The 22118-nt window shown below is 38.2% G+C and overlaps 1 pseudogene; it reads left to right on the forward strand.

Moving 5' to 3' along the window:
- LOC122755188 overlaps positions 1-21617 on the forward strand; it is a 39190-nt pseudogene extending 17573 nt beyond the window's left edge.
- The last annotated feature ends 501 nt before the right edge of the window (positions 21618-22118 follow it).

Consider the following 22118-nt stretch of genomic DNA (forward strand, 5'->3'; position numbering starts at 1 on the left):
ACTGTCACAGTTCTTCTAATCCTTTTATTCAGTAATAGGGGGATATAGATAAAGGTAACACTTGTGAGCTTGGGACATTTTTAACTTTGTATGAAATGCACAAGCATATTTTCTCTCTAAAGAGAAGCACAGTCTTCAACATTACCTTAATTCTACATTGAGATTTATAGCAGTTTCATACATTCTTTATAAATTATATAAGAAAATTAATTTTTTTTACAAGTCACTGGAGACAAAGTAGCATTCAAAGAGCTTGACTCTGAGTTTCAAAGTTATTTGTCCACTCCTGGGAAAGGTAGATCAGTCAATCACAATTATTCTAATGTGTTTAATGTGTTTTGTATTACTTTTTTTTTTTTTTTGGTGAGGCAATTGGGGTTAAGTGACTTGCCCAGGGTCACACAGCTAGTAAGTGTTAAGTGTCAGAGGCTGGATTTGAACTCAGGTCCTCCTGAATCCAAAGCCAGTGCTTTATCCACTTGTCCACCTAGCTGCCCATTGTATTACTTTTTAAAATATATATAAACTGTAATTGAGAATTCTCTGCGAGTGAATAATAGCCTTTGTATTCTGACTTATTGTTCTTGAATTTTTATGTATGCAACTATAGTTGCTATAGCAGACTTTTACTAAATAGTGCATTATTAAAGCATCATCATATTCGTGACTTGTAGTTAGCATGTAACATGGTTATTTATTGAAATATACATAGGATAAGGTAGGAATTAGCAGCTTTGTCATTTGGTCCTACGAGCCATAAAGTGGCAAAGTCATTCAACATAGTTGGGTCCATGCTTCAACTTCCTTCATTTTGTGTTATGCTGTGAGTCCTACTGACTGACATTTACTGTGTATAGTGACAGACAGGATATTTTTATGTCAAGCTAACCCGTTTCCCCATTTTGCCTGGCTCTCTTACAGTCTTATTGGGGAAGGAAGTATCCACATTGGATAATTTCAGTTTTTTTCTTGTAGTGGCCAGTAGCTGGAAAGGTCCTATCATGACTTGTGCTTTCCCACGTTGACTGTATAGCAGGCTGATATCTGATATGGGCAAAGATTCCTAAGCCAAGGAAAAAAAAATGTGGACTCTTTTCCTTCTTTGTTTTGGTCTGCCAAATGGGTCTATATATTGACAAATTTTCCTCTTACTTATTTACAGGATCTGAGCTCTATCTGAGAAAAAGGTGGAATTTATACCATCCCAAACAAGTTAACTGACTACTTCAAGGCCAGATATGGGCATCAATAAATCTGTCCCTAGCCTGGCTTGATGATTCATTCATGCTGAGTTAACTTTGCAAGGTGTCTCCAAGAGGGGAGCAATCTGACGGGAGGTATTGGGGAAGGGAAGTAGTACATGACTATTTTTTCTGATAAAGGGGTTGGAGTAGGATAGGAGATGGGAAGGGTTAATTCCTAGGAAACAGAAGCCTGAGCATAAGAGCAAAGCCTAGGATACACATTAATAACAGCTAATATTTATATAGAACTCACTATGTTCCGGGCACTTATGATAAGTGCTCTACAATTGTTTCATTTGATCTTCACAACAACCTGGTGAGGTAGGTGCTATGATTATCCCCATTTTACAGAAGAGAAAACTGAGACAGAGGACAAGGGACTTGGCCAGAGCCACACAGTGGTTGTATTTGAACTCAGGTCTTCCTGATTCCGGGTCTAGCACTCCATTGTGTCACCTTGCTGCATTCTAACAAGTGACCCCACACAGCAAAGGGAGTTATTACAGATCTGAACCTTTCAAGGTAATTCATAGGCTAAAAAATATAAACACGGTCCTCTAGAGAATGAGTTGTACTTTGCTTCAGGGGAAGGGAGTAGCTACACTGATGAAATCATGCATCCATCTGTTAGGTCTAAAATTCTACCTGTGATGTCTAAAATCTAATGAGTGATCACCTTAAATTAGAAGGTTTAACAAGAGTTTAGGCTTTTAAGTATTTATTAAAGTGTATTAGAAGTTAGTGGAGAGAGAGAGAGAGAGAGAGAGAGAGAGAGAGAGAGAGAGAGAGAGAGAGAGAGAGAGAGAGAGAAGAGAGATTCCTTATAGCATGGAAAGTCCTAGTTTAGCTCTATTCAGTATAGCCAGAGAGAAAAACTTGCCTTTCCCTACAGTTCTCCCTGTTCTGCCTCCGCTGCCGCCAAGCCAAAGTCTGGAAATGAAAAAGGCCCTCGGTTCTCCCCAGCTTCTCCCAGAAGCCTCCTGTGAAACAGAAAACAGGGCCATCCACACACACAATTCCAAGCTAATTGGCTGGTAGCTCTGATTGACAGGACCCACAGGTGGCAGACCACTTCCTGATGCCAATCTGACCTTCCAGATGCTAAATCACATGTGTTCTTTTCATGGCAGAGCTTCCCTGCAGCATCCTTCTCAGCAGGTTGGTAGCGCTCTGATTCTCACACATCCAAATAGAAAATATAGTACTAAGTGGTGGTATACCATGCTCCCAGAACTCAGCTGTATTTACCTGCTTTTTAGCAAGTTTACTGCAAAAAAAATCTTGTAATAGGTGTTTAGTAATATCAGTGGCATCCACATTACAATCTTTCTTCTCTCTTACCATGGACATATACACATCTGTGTAATGCTAGTGGGATACCCCTTATGGGTAAGGGTATACATCTATGCAATACTGGTATGCATGTACATTTGCTCATATATACATATATATAATCCTAGTATGATACCCTTTGGGGGTATGTGTATGTTGTGTGTGTGTGTGTGTGTATGTATATATCCCTCTAATTATTGCTAGTTTAGGGATACCATTTTAAGGATTTAAAACAAAAGGGGCTTATTTGGTTGGATACATAATTAGGTTATACTCACCAGTTTGACTTCTTGTAAAACACTGGCTATAAAAAAAAAACACAAATAGCAAATAAACCTGTTTATTCAAGCAAATGGCAAGTTGAAATCAGAAAAGTTAAATGGATTAAAATATACTAGAAAATACATTAAAATGACTTAGCTCTTTAAATGAGAACAAGAGGAAATCTTATCTTAACCAAGAGAGGGCTTGACCTCACCCAAAGGAAAATCTTCAGAGTCTCTAGGGAAGTCAGTTGGGAATCTGGGACATATTGAAAAACCAGCATCACCCACATAACTGCAATTTTCAAAGTCGTTCTCTCTTTTATTGAGCTTGAATTAATCTTTATCTTTCCCTCAAGAAACCTTTAAGTGCTTATTGACTTGACTTTCTTCCTTAAACATAAATCTTGTCAATTCCCTTTTTTGGCGGGGACAGAGGGCATTGTATGCCAATTGGTAGGCATGCAAATCTAAGTGTCCTTCAATCTGACATTCTTTTATATAGTTTATAAATATGAGTCTTCAGCAGCTAGGCAGCATATTGGATAGAGTACCAGCCCTGGAGTCAGGAGGAACCTGAGTTCAAATACATCCTCAGACAGTTACAAGCTTTATGATCCTGGGCAAGTTACTTAAAAAGAAAGAGACAGACAGACAGACAGATGTGTCTTCATGGGTTAACATTTGCTTCTTTTTTAGTCCTATCCACTTTTCTCACCTGTATGTATATTCTTTTCTCCAAATCCTTCTCATCAACCTTTTCTCTCTACCTGGATGGAGTTCTTCACTTTCAGCTCATTCTCAGGTCTGCCTCTGCCCCACACCAGCTACTTTGCCCACCTAAGAATAACTCTGCTCTGAGACCTGCTAGCAAATTGGTGAATTTGTCTGGAATTTTCCTATCTGGAGAATCCTCAAGTTAATTTCACTTTCAACTTATTATCCATCTGCTTCTCTACTAGCTGCCTTGCCCCTATGCAGAGAAAGGGAACCTTTTCCCCTCTCTCATTTTTTTTTTCAGACCCTCTCTAGGTTGTGTCTTCCCCTCATAAGAATATATGCTCTTTGAAGTAGGGACTACACTGTTTTCATGTTTTTGTATCCGTACTCACTACAATGCCTGGCAAAGAGTAAACAAATAACAAATGCTCTACTCACCTATCTCATTGTATACAGAAAAAGAGCCGTATCTTTAATAACTTTCTCCTCTAACATGTCTTTTGGGGATAGTTTGAAAATGTGATTTTTGCATGGGGGTTGTAGTTTGGATTATTAGAAGGTCTCTAAAAACCATTCTAACCTTGGACCTTTTCCCCAACCTAATTCAGATCAAGAATCATCTTCCAACTAAGTTCTCATTTTTTTTTTAAAACAGGCACATTAAAGGAGCCTTAAAAAAAAAAATAGCTTACAATTACAGTATAAGATTCTCTTCCCTGGTTGAAAAGAACCAAGAGTCCTCAACACAGGACTTCTCTACACATGATGAATTTTTCTCTGTATTTCACCTATTTTCTCATAGGACACTCATCCCTACTTCTTTTCTCTAATACCTGCAGGATGCCTCTCTAACTTTCTGCAGTCCTATACTATTTTGTATTATATGATCTTATTTTAGATTCTGCCTTGTTTTCTGATTTTAATTATCCCTTCAAGGCCTACTTGGATTTCCTTCTTTTTATTTCCTCTTTTTCTATTTATTTATATTATTATATTAAAATTTCTATAATTCTTAAAATTTATATTACTTTCCCCTCTTGTATTCTGGTCCTTAGTTCCATTTACATTAGGCCTATTATCCTTATTCTCTGGGGTTTTTTCTTCCATTAATTTATCTTGCTTTTCTTTCCTCTTTGGTAGATTTCAGACAAAGCTGCTTCTTTGGATGTAAGAGAACCTTTTCTTTTTTCCTCATTAAAAGCTATCTTCTTGCTGTTTTCTTGCTGCACCTGTTGTTCCTCCCTCCCAACTTTCTTTTCCTTTGCTATTTGTTCACTAGCACCTGAAATCCATCTCCTTTATTTCCCTTCCTCTCTTCCTAAAGTCTCTTTTTAGGGTTGTCCCTTCCTCTTATAGCCCCAGGTGGTTTCCCTGCATTCATTTGGGCAGATATTATCAATTTCATTGTTTCATTTTCTCTTTCTTTCCAGTCCCCTGGAGTTAGCCCAGCTGTGAGCCTATCTCCCTTTTGTTATCCCATATTCTAGGGGAGTGTGCAGTTTCTTTAGGTCTGTCCTTCTCCACAAAGGTTATACACACTCCTTTTTTTTTTTTTAAATAAAAATACTGCTCTGCCTTATCTTCACACCAGAAACCCCTTTTCTGCCTACACATTCCCGATCTCATGGTTTCTTTAGTAACGTCTGTAGTATATATTGAGCTGTCTTCTCACTGTCTATGTGTCTTGTCCCAAATTCAGTATCTCAGAATTGGAAGGGACCTCAGTAGTCATTTGGTCTAACGCATGCTGGATCAAGAAATTCCTCTACAATATATCTGGCAAATGGTCTTACAGTATTTGCTTGATGACCTCACGTGAAGGGGAACTTCCTGAGACAGATTATTCTACTCTGGGATACATTTAATAACTAGAAAGATTTTTATTTACATTTTGATAGGTGCCAAAATGTCAGAGACAGATAGAAATAGTCTATTACATTTTTCTTTACATTTTCAAATATTATGTTTTCCCATAAGTCTTCTCTTCTGTAGGCTAAACATTTCCAGTTTTTCCAACCAATTCTCATATATCATGGACCTGAAGCCCTTAACCACCTTGGCTGACCTCTTTTTACTTTCCAGTTTAACATCTTTTATAATATATGGTACCCAGAACTAAAGACAATAGTCAATAGCCTTGCATTCTCCTTGATTCTTCTCAGTTAATTCATCTTGACTCTTCTCTATCTGGACTTCACTGCATTGCCATCCCCTGGGTCTCTCAGTTCAGCTATCCCTTCACTTAAGGTCAGAAACCTAGTTTAGGTTTTATCATACCCCCTGATTGTGGCAAATATCCCCAGGGCTCCATTTCTTCAAACAGAAAAGAGATTTAGGGTTACTGTGGTAAGGAAACTAATTTGTAACTTATCACAGCAGCCCCATTATGTTCTGTGAATAACAAGGGGGCTGTCCTGGCTCCCTAATCCTAAAATGATGTTTTCCATAAATGGTAGCTACTCAGATGGCTAGAGAAAATGAGGAGAGACTGTTTGTTGGCCTTCTTCCCACTTTCCTCAGCAATACAAAATAGCCTACCTCTATCTGTCTCTGACCTTTTTATTAAATTTCATCATCATTGGTATGGCTTGATTTTTTAGCCTGTTGAGATGTTTTTTAATCCTGATTCTCTCATCCAGTAGATAAGCTATCTCTCATAGCTTTGTACCATTTGAAAAAATTTTAATTATACCATCTGTTCCAAAGATAACTGACCTTTTTATTTTTTGTCATGGACCCTTTTTGCAATTTGGTGAAGGCTATGTTTCAGATATCAGCAAGCTAGAAAAATGGAATAAATCTAACAATTATATTGAAAAAAATTGAAATCTTTAAAAAAATTAACTTCACATATTAGGTGCTTAAGAATAGCATTTCCCACAGTAGGTGCTTGTTGTCTTGACAAGTACAAGATGGCAAGATATGACAACAATCAGAAAAAAATATTGAGGTTTTAGTGGATTGTAAGAGTGAATACAATCTTAGGCTATAGAGAAAGAGGTGATGTCTGGAACGAGAGAGATGACAGTCCTGTTATACTCTGCTTTTTTCAGATTATATCTGCGATATTGTGTTCAGTTCTGGTAGCCATTATTTAATAATGTAAACTGGTAGCCATTATTTAATAACCAGAAAACTGAAGTATGTCCAGAGAAGAGGGAAGGGGAATGAGATGGTAAGGTCTGGAGACCATTGGAAGAAATAAGATGTATAGTCCAAAGATGAAAAGATTTATTATGGACAGGCTTCTAACATTTGCAGTACTTTCATTTATAATAGTCTTTCTGACTTGTCCCCAGATTGCACAACTGATCTATAGGTCACAGTTGTGTCAAAGAAAATTTAGGTTTGGTGTAAAGAAAATAATTGTTATTTTAACAGTTAGACCTGACCCGCAGTGGAGTAGGCTTTCTTGGGGGATAGTAGAATCCTTCCACTGTGTTCAAGTGGATCATTGCTAGTCTAGAGTTCAACCTCAGCTATCAGTTGAACTACATGGCTTCTGGTTTCCCTTTTATCTTTGTAAATCTGTAGAATCAATTGGTTCTACAGAATCAATAATTAAATTTTTTGACACAAAAATATAAAAAAGTTCTAGATCATATGACCCAACCACTTCACTCACAACACAATCTAGAAGTTGTTGGTCACCAACACTTGGTTATTTACTTTATATAATCCAATGGTCTTGCTCTAGCAGAAAGCAATGGCTTGAGCATCAGCGACTATGTAATCTTGTCAAAGCTTTTAAAAATAAATCATCTTGATTCACTGCATCCTGACAGACAAAAGAATAATATTTTCCTTGGAATTTCCTTTGCTCTGTGACAATTCTTATTTGCTGCAATTTTCCTCATCTTCTTTGTAACAAATTTGAAACTGAAAGTTAAAGCTGAAAAGACAGAGACAGATAAATGTCATTGATTTATCTGTGCACCAACTACCATTTGGAGTGAATGTTTTCTCTGTGAACAAATCTCCTTCTAGAGGTTATTCTCTTTAATGTTCATAGCAGTCTAATACTGTACTTGCCCAAGATGAAGACAAAATCGAGTAAATGCAAAATATATGATATAATTTCAGGAAGGACCCATTCAAAGATAGAATCTTTTGCTGGTTCTGTCCATGTGCCGTCTTTCCTTCATTTCCTTATTTATAGGTGCAGTGGAATCTATAACTACCAGTATTTGTCTTCAGAGCATTTTAGGGATAGTCAAGGATTAATCCTCACAGCCCTCTTTTTAAAGTGCTCCTATGATCTCTCTTTTAAAAGAATAGAACCTTAAGTAGGAAAGTTACTATGCCAACTGACTTGTTTAAGGTTATGGAGGGCATTGTGGCAAAGTGAAGATCAGAGTGAGGAAGTATCTAGCTTGAAGTACAGTGCTTTCATTTGTTTTGTTTTGTTTTCCTGCTCCATAAAGAATTGGTGGCAGTGATAGGTACTGGGCCTGTGATTTCACTGGTATAAGGAACTCCCTTACTAATACAGGTCAACACTTTCTCTGCAATTTGTAATCTTAGCATTATCTAGAGCATTGAGAAGTTAATTGACTTGCCCAGGGTCATACAATCAGTATGTGTCCAAAGCAAGGCCTGAACTCTGCTTCCCAGTTTTGAGGCAAGCTCTCCATTCTCTCTGCTGTGCTGCCTCACTTGTTAGCAAGAAAACTAACAAAGATATAATGAACATCAAGTGTTTTTCAAATCAAGGTATGAGCTGGTCTCATCCCTCAAATACCCAAAGAGATTTGTGATTTCATTGATTTGGGAGTTCCCTCCAGTGATGAGTATCCTACCTCCTTCTTGTGTGCCTGCCTGTCTGCTATGGTTCTTGTCTACATCCTCCCATAAGTTCACCACAGGGGTTTACCCTAACCTCCTGGAGGCCTTCTTTTACTTTTGGTCTTTATATTTCTAGTACATAACACAGTACCTGGAAAATAGCAGGTATTTCATAGAGCCAGTTAATTGACTCAATGGTTGCCAGTCTGCTTTGGTTCAGGGAATTTCCTCATCCAGGACCTAATAACACCCTGGAAATCACAGCTCTGGACATAAACAAAACAAAACAAAACAGAAAAAGCCCAACAGTACTAGGAGCATTTGGCCATAATTTACACCAACAATGGATTCAAATGATTTTGTGGTTGCCTTGCAAATTATTAAAATCCAACCATCTCAGAGGCTTCATTAATTCACAGCATAACAATGATTTTGCTCTGCCCCCATTGTCTGAGTGCCAGGTGTATTCTCCAGTACATATAGGAAGCACCCAATTTATTTTGATAAAGATATTTCCCAATAATCCTCCCCCCCACCTCAAGTACTTGCCCTTAAAAAAACAACAACAACAAACTTACTTTTATGAATTCAAATCACCTGGCCCATATTAAACTACAATCTTGTGTATTAAAAGAATTGGTAGATACCAAGCCACTGTCAATGATCATTGAAAGATCATGGTGAATGGAATTGGGGAAGGAGGGGGTCTCCTCTGTCATTGGCTAAAACCCCCATGAATTGTGTTTTATTTTAAAAGCCCCAGTATCATCCCAGTTTCATTTAACTACTCAACAGACAAAATTAGCTCTTGGAATATTTAGTTCAAAGCTACAACAAAAGCAAACATTCATTCCCCCACCCCTACCCTTTGCACTCTCTGAGTCTCTGTGGAAGAGAAGGAGATTAAGTTGACAGCTTTACTCAGTCCCTGCAAAACCTTAGTCCCACCAAATTCAAGTCCAAAGCCCCTGGTTTTGAATTTCAGGGAATGCCTCTCAGGGCTTCCACTTGTATCCAAGGCCCTTTGCCTCTATGGCACAGTGTGCACTTCATTTAGTAAATGGGGATTTCATCCCCTTCAGTTGGGGGGAGGGGTAGGAAGGCAGGGGGGAAGAGAGAGAGAGAGAGAAAGAGAGAGAGAGAATATTAAAATGTCAAATTGAAGCAGTGTGAACTGTGAGGACTAATATTTATGTTTGCTAAGTGCTAATTTAGTTCAAACATGAAATATTTTATGAAATTTGAATAATATCTTGAAAATGAAAACATTCTTCTTTTAAAGTTGTTAATTATCTTAAAACTAAAGAATGAATCAATAATATAAAATGTTTCATCAGTAGTTTGATTTAGTAGTTGCCTAAATTGTCTTTTTTGCAGACTTCAGTTTCCTTAAAATTCACTTTTGAAACAGAATTTTTATGAATCTCTGCCAAACATCCTTGTTTAAAACTTTTCCTATATGTATATCTCCTTCATATGAAAGAAACTTTTTGTAAACCTAATTAATAAAAAAGGGTTGGTTTATTATGAGTAACAGTAGATTAATAAGTCTAACTATATTTTCTATTGAATATGAATATGAAAAGATTAGTTTTGATGAAGTAATTGATACATTTATAGAAGTTAAGACTCAAAACCAGAAACTGTAATGTTATTATTCATTACTATGAGATACTAATAGGTAGGTACATTTTATTCCCAATTAAAAATATATTAATATAATTTAAAATATTAATTACTTTTTACCTTTTTCTACTATAACATTTTATTTTTAGTTTTTTTACTGGCATGATTACATATAGGAAATTTAACAAAAGAAAATGTTCATTATCTGAATATCTTTTCTATTATTCATTTCATTTCAGGATTATTACTGGAAATAATTTTGTCATAAGAGAACGCATTGTTAAAAAAAAAGCAACCAACCATCTAATCTGTTTGTCTATTTTGTTATGTATACCTTTGTCCTCACAATAAGGAAATCATCGGTGCAGATTTCCCAAATCTGGGATTTCCCAAATTTGTGATTTGGGAAAATCACACTCCCCCCCCAAATAAAAAGAACCCCAGTGACTATTCAACTTTATTGCCAAATACTCATCATGGCATTGGTAGGAAATGGGCACTCATAGATTAGTAGACAGGTTTTTCAATGATGGTTGTAAGTTGTTTCATAACCATTATTTAAGTGTGTGAGAATATTATTATTACCAGAGGCCCCCAGCTGTGAGAGCATGGGTTGACCTTTCTAAGGTTCAGTGTTCCAAAGTTACATCAACATGAGACCACTCTCAACCAATCAGCTTGAAGCAGCATGTGAGGCAGTTGGTTTTGTGAGTTGGTGGTGGAAACCTTGTGGGGTTGGCAGCTGAACCAGGAGAGGTAGTTAAGGTTTTCCTATTCTTTCAGAGACACTTAACTCTAATATATTTTAATAACTGTTTAATACCTAAACTGTTAAACTGTTGTCCTAGTTAGCTTTCCCCACAAGGGGACAGATAGGGTAACCACACACATTTAGTTTTACCCATTAGAAGTACATATAAACACATACATGTATTTGATATACACATACACATGCATCAATGAATCAACAATCATTTATTAAGTAGCTGTTTAGGTGCCAAACTCTGTGCTAGGCAATGGAGATACAAATAGAAAAAACCCAATTAAATGGTTCCTAATCTCAAGGAGCACACACTCTTTCCAGGGCAACAACATGTATATATGCAAGGGGAGAAAGGGAGAAGGGAACAAGCATTTATTATGCACCTACTGTATGCCAGGTACTATGCTAAGCACTTTACAAATATATCTCATTTGACATTTACATGTGTAAGTCTTTACAGAATAAGTATTTAAAGAATAAATATAAAACAAATCCCAGAAGGTTACTTACCAGGTAGTTAGGAAGAGAGGACGCAAACAGTTAGCAGAATCATGGAAACCTTTATGTACAAGGTGATTCTTTAGGTGATTCTTTTCCCCCCATTTATTTAGAATTTAGTTTTTTCCCAAATTACATGTAAAAATAAATTTTAACATCAATTTTTAAAACTTTGTGTTCCAAATTATCTTTCTCCCTCCCTCCCCATGCTCCCTTAAGAACTCATGAAATTCAATATAAGTTATACATGTATAGTCATGCAAAACATTTCCACATTAGTTAGGTTGTGAAAGAAAACAGACAAAAAACTTTAGAAAAAGGAACTAACAAAAAATTATGCTTCAATCTGTATTCAGATACCATCAGTTCTTTATAGATGAAATGCATTTTTCATAAGTCCTTCAGAGTTGTCTTGGATCATTGTATTGCCAAAAATAACTAAGTCATTCATAGCAGATCATCTTACAATATTGCTATTACTTTGTATACAGTACATTTCACTTTACATCAACTCATGTATGTCTTTCCAGGTTTTTCTGATAGCATCCTGCTCATCATTTCTTATAGCACAATAGTGTTCAATCATAATCTCATCCCACAGTTTGTTCAGCCATTCCCCAATTGATGGGCATCTCCCCAATTTTGAATTCAACTTTTTAAAAAATCTCTTTTGGATACCAACCTAGTAGTGGTATTACTAGGTCAAAGAGTAATGTGTGGTTTTATAGCCCTTTGGCCATAGTTCTAGATTACTCTACAGAATGTTTGAATCAATTTACAACTTTAACAAGAGTGCATTAATGTCTCATTTTCCCCATATCCCCTACATTTGTCATTTTCCTTTGCTGTCCTATTATCCAGTCTAATAGGTATGAGGTAGTATCCAGAATTGTTTTTACCTGAATTTCTCCAATCAAGAGTGAGTTAGAGCAATTTTTTTTCATATGACTATAGGTAGCATTGATTTTTTCATCTGAAAACTTAATGTCTTTTAATCATCTATCAATTGGGGAATGGCTCTTATTTTTAACAAATTTGACTCAGTTCTCTATGTGTTTAAGAACTAAGGCCTATCAAACAAACTTGCTTCAATTTTTTTTTCCACAGTTACCATATTTCCCTCCATCCTATTCCCTCTGCATGACATTTACTCTATTTTCCATCTTTTTTCATCCTATCCCTCTTCAAAAGTGTTTTGCTTCTGACTAACCCCTCCCCTAATCTGCCTTCTTTCACCACCACCCCCTACCTTATCCCCTTCCCCTCCTACTTTCCTTCAGGGTAAGATTACTATACCCAGTTGAGTATGTATGTTATTCCCTCTTTGAGCCAATTCTGGTGAGAATAAGGCTCATTCACTCCCCCATATCTCCCTTTTCTTCCACTCTACTCCATAAGCATTTTCGTGTGAGATGTGAGATACTTTACCCCATTCTACCTCTCCCTTTCCCTTTATCCCAGTGCATTCCTCTCACCCCTTAATTTAATTTTTTTAAAGATATCATCCCTTCATATTCAACTCACACCTGTGCCCTCTGTCTAAATAAATATACTCTATTTAAATGCCCTAATAATGAGAAAGTTCTTAAGAATTACAAGTATCACCTTCCCATGTAGGAATGTAAACAGTTTAACCTTTTAATATACCTTATGATTTCTTTTTCCTGTATACCTTTTGATGCTTCTCCAGGGTCTTGTATTTGAAAGTCAAATTTTCTAGTCAGTTCAGGTCTTTTCATCACAAATGCCTGAGAGTCCTTTCTCTCATTGAATTCCCATTTTTCCCCTGAAGGATTATATTCAGTTTTGCTGGGTAGGTGATTCTTGGTTGTAATCCCAGTTCCTTTGCCTTCTAGACAGTCATATTCCAAGCCCTCCAATCTTTTAATGTAGAAGCTGCTAGATCTTCTGTTATCCTGACTGTGACTCCACAATACTTGAATTGTTTCTTTCTGGCTACTTGCAATATTTTCTCCTTGACCTGGGTGCTCTGGAATTTGGCTATAATATTCCTGGAAGTTTTCACTTTGAGATCTCTTTCAGGAGGTGATTGGTGGATTCTTTCAATTTCTGTTTTACCTTCTGCTTCTAGAATACCAGGGCAATTTTCCCTGATAATTACTTGGAAGATGATGTCTAGGCTCTTTTTTTGATCATGGCTTTCAGGTAGTGCAATAATTTTCAAATTCTCTCTCCTGGGTCTATTTTCCAGGTCAGTTGTTTTTCCAAGGAAATATTGGAAATATTGCCTTCTATTTTTTCATTCTTTTGGTTTTGCTTCATTGTGTCTTCATTTCTCATAAAGTCATTAGCTTCCATTTGCTCAATCCCAATTTTTAAGCAGTTATTTTCTTCAGAGAGCTTTTGTATATCCTTTTCCATTTGGCCAATTTGGCTTTCAAGCTGTTGACTTTTTTTCATGATTTTCTTACATCACTCTCATTTCTCTTTCCACTTTTTCCTCTACCTCTCTTATTTTATTTTCAAAACCCTTTTTGAGTGCTTCTATGGCCTGAGACCAATTTATATTTTTCTTTGAAACTTTGAATATAGGAGCTTTGACTTTGTTATCTTCTTTTGAGGTTATATTTTGGTCTTTCTTGTCACCACAGAAACTTTCTAGGGTCACCATTTTTTTCTGTTTGCTCATTTTCTCAGCCTATTTCTTGACTTTTAATTCCTTCTTAAAGTGGGGCACTACTTCCAGGGTGGATTGTGTGTTATCCCAAGCTTCAGGGGGTTTGAGCAGCTGTTCTTTGAGATACTTCTAGGAATTTGTAAGTCCCTCATTCCTCCAAAGTGGTATGATTCAAGGAGAGGCACATTTACCACTCCTCCTGTCTGTGCCCCAGCCTGCAAGCAACTACAGGCCCCCTTCTCTGTCCTCTAACCTGGAACAGAATCCTGCTGCCCTATGGCTGCAAGCAGTGGCATGCCTGCACCCCTCACCCTCCTGGGCTGCCACCCAGGAGTAAGACCTGGATCTGAGCACAGCCAAAACAACAGAGTTCTGCCTCAGTACAAGCAAAGAGACCCCTATAATCTCCTGGACAAACTGCTTGACTCCCTCACCATCTGTGGGCTGAGTTTTAGAAGCAGCTGTTGTCGCAGCCTATTCAGAAACTCCCAAGACCTGGTTCGCTGACTTGGCCTATGCTGGGGTTGGGTCTCTGTCAGTGTGGCCTGCACAGGGCTGCACTTCACTCTCCCCCCAGTACAACAGACCTTTCCTGCTGACCTCTAAGCTGTCTTTGGCTGGAAAATGATTTCACCCTCTCCTTTTGTGGGTTCTGCTGCTCCAGGAATTGTCTTATGGCATTATTTGAAGGTATTTGGAGGGCTCTTGGGGAGAGCTCATGGCAGTCACTGCCTTTCCTCTGCCATCTTGGCTCCACCTCCTCTTTCAGCAATTCTTGAAGGGAGACAGGCATTCAATGAGGCAGAAGTGAAGAAAGAGCACATTCCATGGAATGGGGACGGCCAGTACAAATTCCTGATCTGGGAGAATGTGTGTGATGAGCAGAGAGAAATCCATTCTGGCTGGAATGGAAGTTACAGAAGGTGAGTATTTTAGAATGATATGGAAGATAGGTTGTGCCAACTTGTTAAGGTATTTGAAGGCCAAACAGAAGAATTTACACTTTATATTAGAGGTAATAGGGAGCTACTTGTTCTTGAAGAGGACCAACGACACCATGAGGGTGATATCTTGACTTATGTGTGAATTGGATCTAAGAGAAGCAGAGCTGAGCAAAGTCGTCAGCTTCACTTCCTCTTCCAGAGTCATCAAAGTCCAGTGGCAGGACAAAATTTTACTGATTGGGTCCATGAAACGCCACATCTGAACTTAGGTAAAATTCCTCTTTGGTTGAAGGATGGATTGTGGTGCTGAGAGATGTCTCTGTGACATTCAGTTTGAAAAGTTCATTAGGCAAATGGGGATGTGGGATTGATGCTTAGGGGAGAGACTTGGTTTCCATAAATATGGAAAAGTAAGAAGAAGCAATACAACACAGCTCCCCCATTGAAAAGTACTCCAGATCTCAAAAACAGCAAAAAAGAACAAGAGTAATGATCATAAATATCAAAGGAATCCTTTGTGGTTCATCTTTCCAATACAAGTTCACAAATATAACTCACAGGAAAGTGACCAGGGGAGGAACTATGGGATAGGAATGGGGTAGAGTCAGGTCCTGGGGGCGAGAGACAGCCACAATGCTGTATCTTTAATTCTAACTCTAAATAGGGGATCTCAGAGCCAAACCCTGGGAGAAGACAACAGCACCATTACTCTGACCCCAGCAATAGGGTATTGGATAAGACAGACTAGGAGTGTAAAAAAGCCACTACAATTGCACCCAAAGTGAACAGAACTTTGCTGTAACACAAAAGTAAGGGTGGAACAATGAGTAAACAAAAAAGAGACAATTAGGATGCTAAAGATGGCCAAGTCATAAACACAGAAGAAAACTCCAAATTACCTACAATTTTAAGCTTAAAAGGCTTAAAGGAATACACAGCTTAGCTACAAACTCAATTGAATTCCTAGAAGAAATAAAGCAGTAGTTTTTAGAGTTAAAACTGATATTATGGATTAAATCAGAATGCTAGAAAAAGATTTATAAAAGAAACAGGAACCCTAGAGGAGAGACTTGGGAAGAGAATGAATTGTTCAGCAAAAGAGATACAAAACATCAAATTAACAAATTCTCTGAAACATATAATGTACAAGACAAAAGTTACTGACTTTAGAAACAAGAAACATTAAAACAAAGTAAGTTAAAAAAATAGAAAAAAATGTGAAGCATCTCATGTCAAAAACAAAAGAACTAGACCACAGATCATGGAGAAATAATTAAGAATCATCATACTACTTGAAAACCATTCTCTGGCTCCCTCCCGCCAAAAATGGGGATATTGTATTTTAAAAATCATTTTTAAAACTCTGCCTATACATGTTAGAAGGGAAAAATTAAAATTGAACGAATCCACTGGTCATCTCCTGAAAGAAATCCAGAGAGAGAGATATCTACATAGAGATTATAATTACATCCATGGGAGATGGTGAGCTCTGCAAGAGACTAAAGAGAAAAAGAGAAGAGAACATAGAAGCTAGAGTCCTGGGATGCACATAGATTTGGGGGGGGGGGGAGGTGGTTGTGATTTAAACAGTAAGTCCACAAAGGAAACTAGGAGCAGGAAGGTAGGTAGTAGGAGAACCCAGAGAGAGCAGTGTCACAAAATCCCAGAAAGAGGGAAGTATCTAGGAAAAGAAGGTAGTCAGCAGTACCCAAAGTAGCAGAGGTCAAGAAGGATAACTATTTTCTATCAGCAGCTTGGTTTTGACTCTATAAGAACATCATGACCTCTCCAGGAAATCTCATCACCATGACTTTTTTTTTTTTTTGAAACTCAACACCTTCTGAACTCCCTCAGTTGCTTCTCCCCTCTGATTTGAGGGCACGAAGAGAGAGCAATAAAATCTCCTCCTAAAGTCTTCCTCTATAGAGGACTCAGAACTTTCTAGGCAATTCTCCATTTTCCACCAGCAGCTTTGCTTGGTTTTGACTACATGGAACATCATATGCACTAGTGGCTCCATTTCTTCCTCCCCTTTCTTCTTCTCCCTCTCCCTCCTTCTTCCCCTCCCAGTTCCTCTCCCCCTTTCCCCCTCTATTTCTGTCTATCTCTCACCTCCTGTATTTCTTTCCCCCAGTATACTGTAACTTTCTTGAGGGCAGAAACTTTTTTTTATTTGTATTCCTAGCACTTAGCAAAATGCTTGGCACATAGTAGTCAATTAATAAATGTTTATTGAATTAAACTGAAAAGAAGATGAGGATGGGATATGAGGAGTGAATGAGAATGAGGTGCTGAGGATGACTCTCAGGATGCAAGCCTGAGTGACTAGAAAATGGTAGTTCTCTCAATAGAAATAGGAAAGTTAGAAAGAAGTGAAGATTGAAGAAGGTTGGGAATAGGCAAAGACAATTAGTTTTGTTTTGGCCATATTGAGTTTGAGATGGAAATGTGAAATAAGCAGTTAGTAATATAGGATGGAAATGTGAAATAAGCAGTAATATAGGATGGTAGATCAAGAGAGAAACTAAGGAGATTATAGTTGTTGTTCAGTTGTTTCAATCATATTCTACTCTTCTTGAATCCATTTGGGGTTTTCTTGGCAAAGGTACTAGCGTGGTTTGTCATTTCCTTCTCCAGCTCATTTTACAGATGAGGAAACAGATAAATAGGATTAAGTGATTTGTTCAGGGTCACACAGCTAGGAAATGTCTGAGGCCAGATTTGAACTCAGTAAGAGGAGTCTTCCTGACTCCAGGCCTAGCACTCTATCCACTGTGCCACCTAGCTATCCCTAGGAAGATTACACATGTATCTCTGTCTCTGTCTCTGTCTGTCTCTCTGTCTCTGTCTGTCTGTCTTTCTGTCTCCCTGTCTCTCCCTCTCTCTTCCTCTCTGAGTCTATAAATAGATATAGAGATATAGATATATTCATGAGCACAGAAAAGATAATTGAACATCTGAGAGCTAGTGAGATCATCAGGAGAGAGAGGGCACAGACAAACCCCCTCACCTCCATTATACTCTTCGTGCCTTGATGAGAGCATTGGCACAGTTCCTTCTGTCTGGAATGTCCTTCTCTCCACTTCTTTGTTGAATTCCTACTTATCCTTTAAATTCAAGTGTCACCTTCTTCAAGAAACTTTTGTTGACCCCTTCTGTCAGCAACCAATTGCCTCCTCAGACGTCATAGAACAATTCTGTTTTCTAACAGTTTAATTTATTTGTTATATAATATTGCATATCATAGCCTAGGGTTTTTCAGGAAGGATGAGTGAGTAGGAGAGGCAGAAGGGCAGAAGATCATGATCAGAGAGGGTAATTTAAATGATAGTTATATTTTGAGCAATGAGGAGGAAAGGACTAAGGTAGAACAATTCTAAAGTATGGCTCAAGTGGAGTAGATAAGGAGGGCATAGGAAATAAGGTCAAGGTCTGGTAGGGGAATACCTGCTTTGGCACTGATTGATTTCTTATCTCTGACCTTCTGACCTTCCCTGCAGTTGATTCTACAGTTCTTTCAACCAATCTGCAAATGGAATGAAATTGAAGTTCTTCAACATCTTGCTTGCCTTCTTTTAGAGTTTTCACCTTTTCTATACCATGGAGGTCAGAAATGAACACAATGCTACAAAAGTGGTCTGATTTGAACAGAGTATAGTGAGTCTATCACTCTCTTTGGACTGGATAGTATGCCTGTCTTAACAAAGCCTAAAATGGAATTCTATTTCTAGGCTTCTATGTTGACTTCTACTGAACCTTTAACCCACTAAAAGAATCTTTTTTTGAAGATGAACTACAACTGTCTCGTCATAGATCTCTCCATTTTGTACTTTTAAAGTTCCTTTTGGGGGGGGGGCAGCTAGGTGGCACAGTGGATAGAACACTGACCCTAGATTCAGAAGGACCTGAGTTCAAATACAGCCTCAGACTTGACACTTACTAGCTGTGTGACCCTGGGCAAGTCACTTAACCCCAATTGCCTCACCAAAAAAAAAAAAAAGGTTCCTTTTTTTTAACCTAAGCTTAAGACTTTACATTTATCCCTGTTCAATTTGTCTCTATTAGATTAAGTCCACTATTATAATCTATCAAAATCTATTTGAATCTTGACTTTAGATTCCTTCTGGCAGTGTGTCATCCACAAATTTTATAAGCATGCCATTGAATTTTATCCAGATCATTGCTAAAAAATATTATATAACACTAGGCCAATAACAAATTTTTGGTCTACTCTACAGGAGTCATTCCAACTAGACACTGAAACCTTAATACTTATGTTTGGGTCTGGTCAATTAGCCAGTTCCCAATTCTGCCTAATTGTACTATTGTCTAACTTACATCTCTTTCTGAAAAGAATAGCACAAGAAATTTTGTCAAATGCTTTGCTGAAATATGGGTAAATTCTAGCGACAGAATTGCCCTGATCCACTGACATATCCTGTCAAAAAGGAAAGTGAGGTTAGTCTGGCATGATCTGTTCTTAATGAAGCCATGTGAGCTCTTTATGATCACAACTTCCTTTTCTGTATGCTCACTAACCCAATTTCCCAAAATAATGGGTTCCTCCTTCCTTGACTTTATGATTCTACAAAATTTGAAAAGAAGCTTCTAAATTTATCCCTTTCCCTTTCTCCTTTATTAAACCATTCTAAAATTATTTGGTTTTAGTTCTAAATTAAGTCCAAATTCTATTTTATCTTACTTTCAAAGTCATTTTTGTTGGGGCAGTTATAGATATCCAGGTTCTTTGATGAAATATGTAATGGAACCTGTTTCTGGGGGAATTAACAAAAGGAAGCTATAGAATAAGTAAAAAAAAAAATTAGATTATGGTTTGGAAAAGAAAAGTTGTTTAATCTTCTCCATGTACAACAACCAAATCATCATAAAATCAATTATATTTGAAAACTTCATCATGATTTTTAAAGCCACAATTCCAGGTGTCACAAAAAATCAACTGAGCACTTATTTTAAGAGTTGCTGTTGTTATCCACTCATTTTTAAGTCATGTCTGACCCCTTTGGGGGTTTTCTTGCTAAAGTTACTGGAGTAGTTTGCCATTTCCTTCTCCAGTTCATCTTATAGATGAGGAAACTTGAGTTCAATAGAGTTAAGTGACTTGCCCAAGGTCATACAGCTAGAAAATGTCTGAGGCCAAATTTGAACTCATGAAGAGGAGTCTTCCTGACTTCAGTCCTGGTACTCTATCCACTGGACCATCTAGCTGCCCTATTTTAAGGGTAGTTGTTTCCTAATTAAGCATTTTGAATGACTGAGTGGTCATCTTAACATACAAGGAGGCTATAAGTCAGCCTTTGGAGGTTACATTTTCTTTATTCATTTTGTCTTCATGTTCTTTTTTTCAGAACTCATCAACTTTTTCATTCATCCTTTACCTTGTCTTCTGACTCAGTTTGCCTTTATTAAGCCCAGGAACTTGATTAATGAAAATGAGCTTCAATTTAGCAAGCATTTATTAAGAATCTACTATGTGCTGGGTTCTTGGCACTGTGCTAAATTCTGGAAAAAAATATCTACAAAACCACTGACAGATTTTTAAAAAATTAAAGTCTACAAAAATATTTTCAGATCTGGTTTATTGATGCCATTTGTATTTATATCACAGTAATTTTCTATGTCTACTCCAGATTAAATCCTTCTTAGAGACACTGGCCAATAAGCCAAGTTGTTGTGAACATGCATAGCGTGCTCTGCTGACACAATCCTCATGTGGATTTCAGAGTATACACAGCTATTGTTTCCAGTTGGCTTACCATATAACTGAGAATGCTTATAACAGGCATTAACCAGCAATGACATTTCCTTTTCCTCCTTGTTTGTACTGTGGTGAATAAGGTACTCTGTAAGACTATGGGGTGGGGAGAGAGGCATCAGACCTTAATTTCTCCTTCTGGACCTACACATAGTTGTGAATATAGGCCTCTGTTTTCTACCTCTTTGTGAGGAAAAGGACTATCAGATTAGGTTTATGACCTTCTGCAACATCTCCCTGAAAGCTCTGTTTGCTCCTGAAGAGGGACCCAGGTCTGGGCTTCCTTGAAAAAGCTTCCCCTGGGTCTGCCGTTGGAACTAGAGGCAGGGCTTACTGGTTGTACTCTATTTGTCCACAAGGTGGATCCCCTGAAGATCCCATTTCACTCTCATTTCAAAGGGGCTCAGCAACCTGTATAAAATCCAACTTCATAACGTGAAGCCCCAGTGACTAGATGCCTGCAACAAGCCTAACAGAGCACCTTCTCTCCCAATTCACCTGGACAGGGACTCCCCCTGTATCCTGGGGAAAACTAGAACACCTGGTATGGGGAGCAGGACCAGGCAGTGTACCTGCAATGTTTCACAGGAGGTCACTCTCCCGATAATGGACTGCTTGAACAAACTCAAAGAAAACGAGGAGCATCTGAAGTTATGGAAGGAGAGGAGTAAGATGCTGCTGTTTTGGAGGAACAAGTTATTTTTGGAATTCAGCCTCCTGAGTGCCCCACAAAGATGATAAGGTAAAGACTTAAAACATGGCCAGGAACCATGATCAAGTCAGGAAATAACCTCCTGAGCCATCAAATTCCAGCTGGAGGACCAGGAAGCTATCAGTGGGTGGTTTCTTCTCCCAGATCAGATGGGGTCCATCATCTCTGAGCCTAGAAGACCCTCTAGGCCTAAGAGGAGACCTACAATGCAGCATGGAGGAAAAAGGTCTGGAAAGAGAATGCATGTTATACAGACTCCCTCTGGTCTGGGACAGCGCCCCATATGGTGATTTCCTTGCAGATCTCACCCCTATGCTGACCCCAGAGGTGTCTTCCAAATCCTTGGAGGGAGCCAATGGCCAGAAGACCCCCAGATTTCATGCATCATTCTTTCCTCTGGATCTGGACAGGGCCCTCCTGAGTCAGGCTAGGAAAAACACAATAAAACAGATAGTCCTGCCTCCTTCTGGTTCTCATCTACTATCGCCCCATTTTCTATTCTTTCTCCTGTTTCTCTTTATTTTTTCAGTTACTGTGAAAATGGGAGCAGATCTTTGGTTTTAAGTCCCTTTCCCTAAGATCCCTCAGCTCTAGTTGCCCAGTCCTGGTTTGATTCCATGTAAATACCTCAGATGCAACCATATTTACACAAGAGGTTGTGGGGTCTAGTGTTTAAAGTTCAGAGGAAGGACAGGCTCAGGCTGGGGCCAGACCACCAGAATTCTGCCATGCCTAACCTCAGCTGCCAGCTTCACTGCTGCACCTGAGCCAGGTCCCTCCTTTTGCTTCATGATCTTGGCTCCTGAAAAACGATCTTGAG

This window comes from Dromiciops gliroides, chromosome 4, assembly GCF_019393635.1.
Source record: "Dromiciops gliroides isolate mDroGli1 chromosome 4, mDroGli1.pri, whole genome shotgun sequence".
NCBI lineage: Eukaryota > Metazoa > Chordata > Mammalia > Microbiotheria > Microbiotheriidae > Dromiciops > Dromiciops gliroides.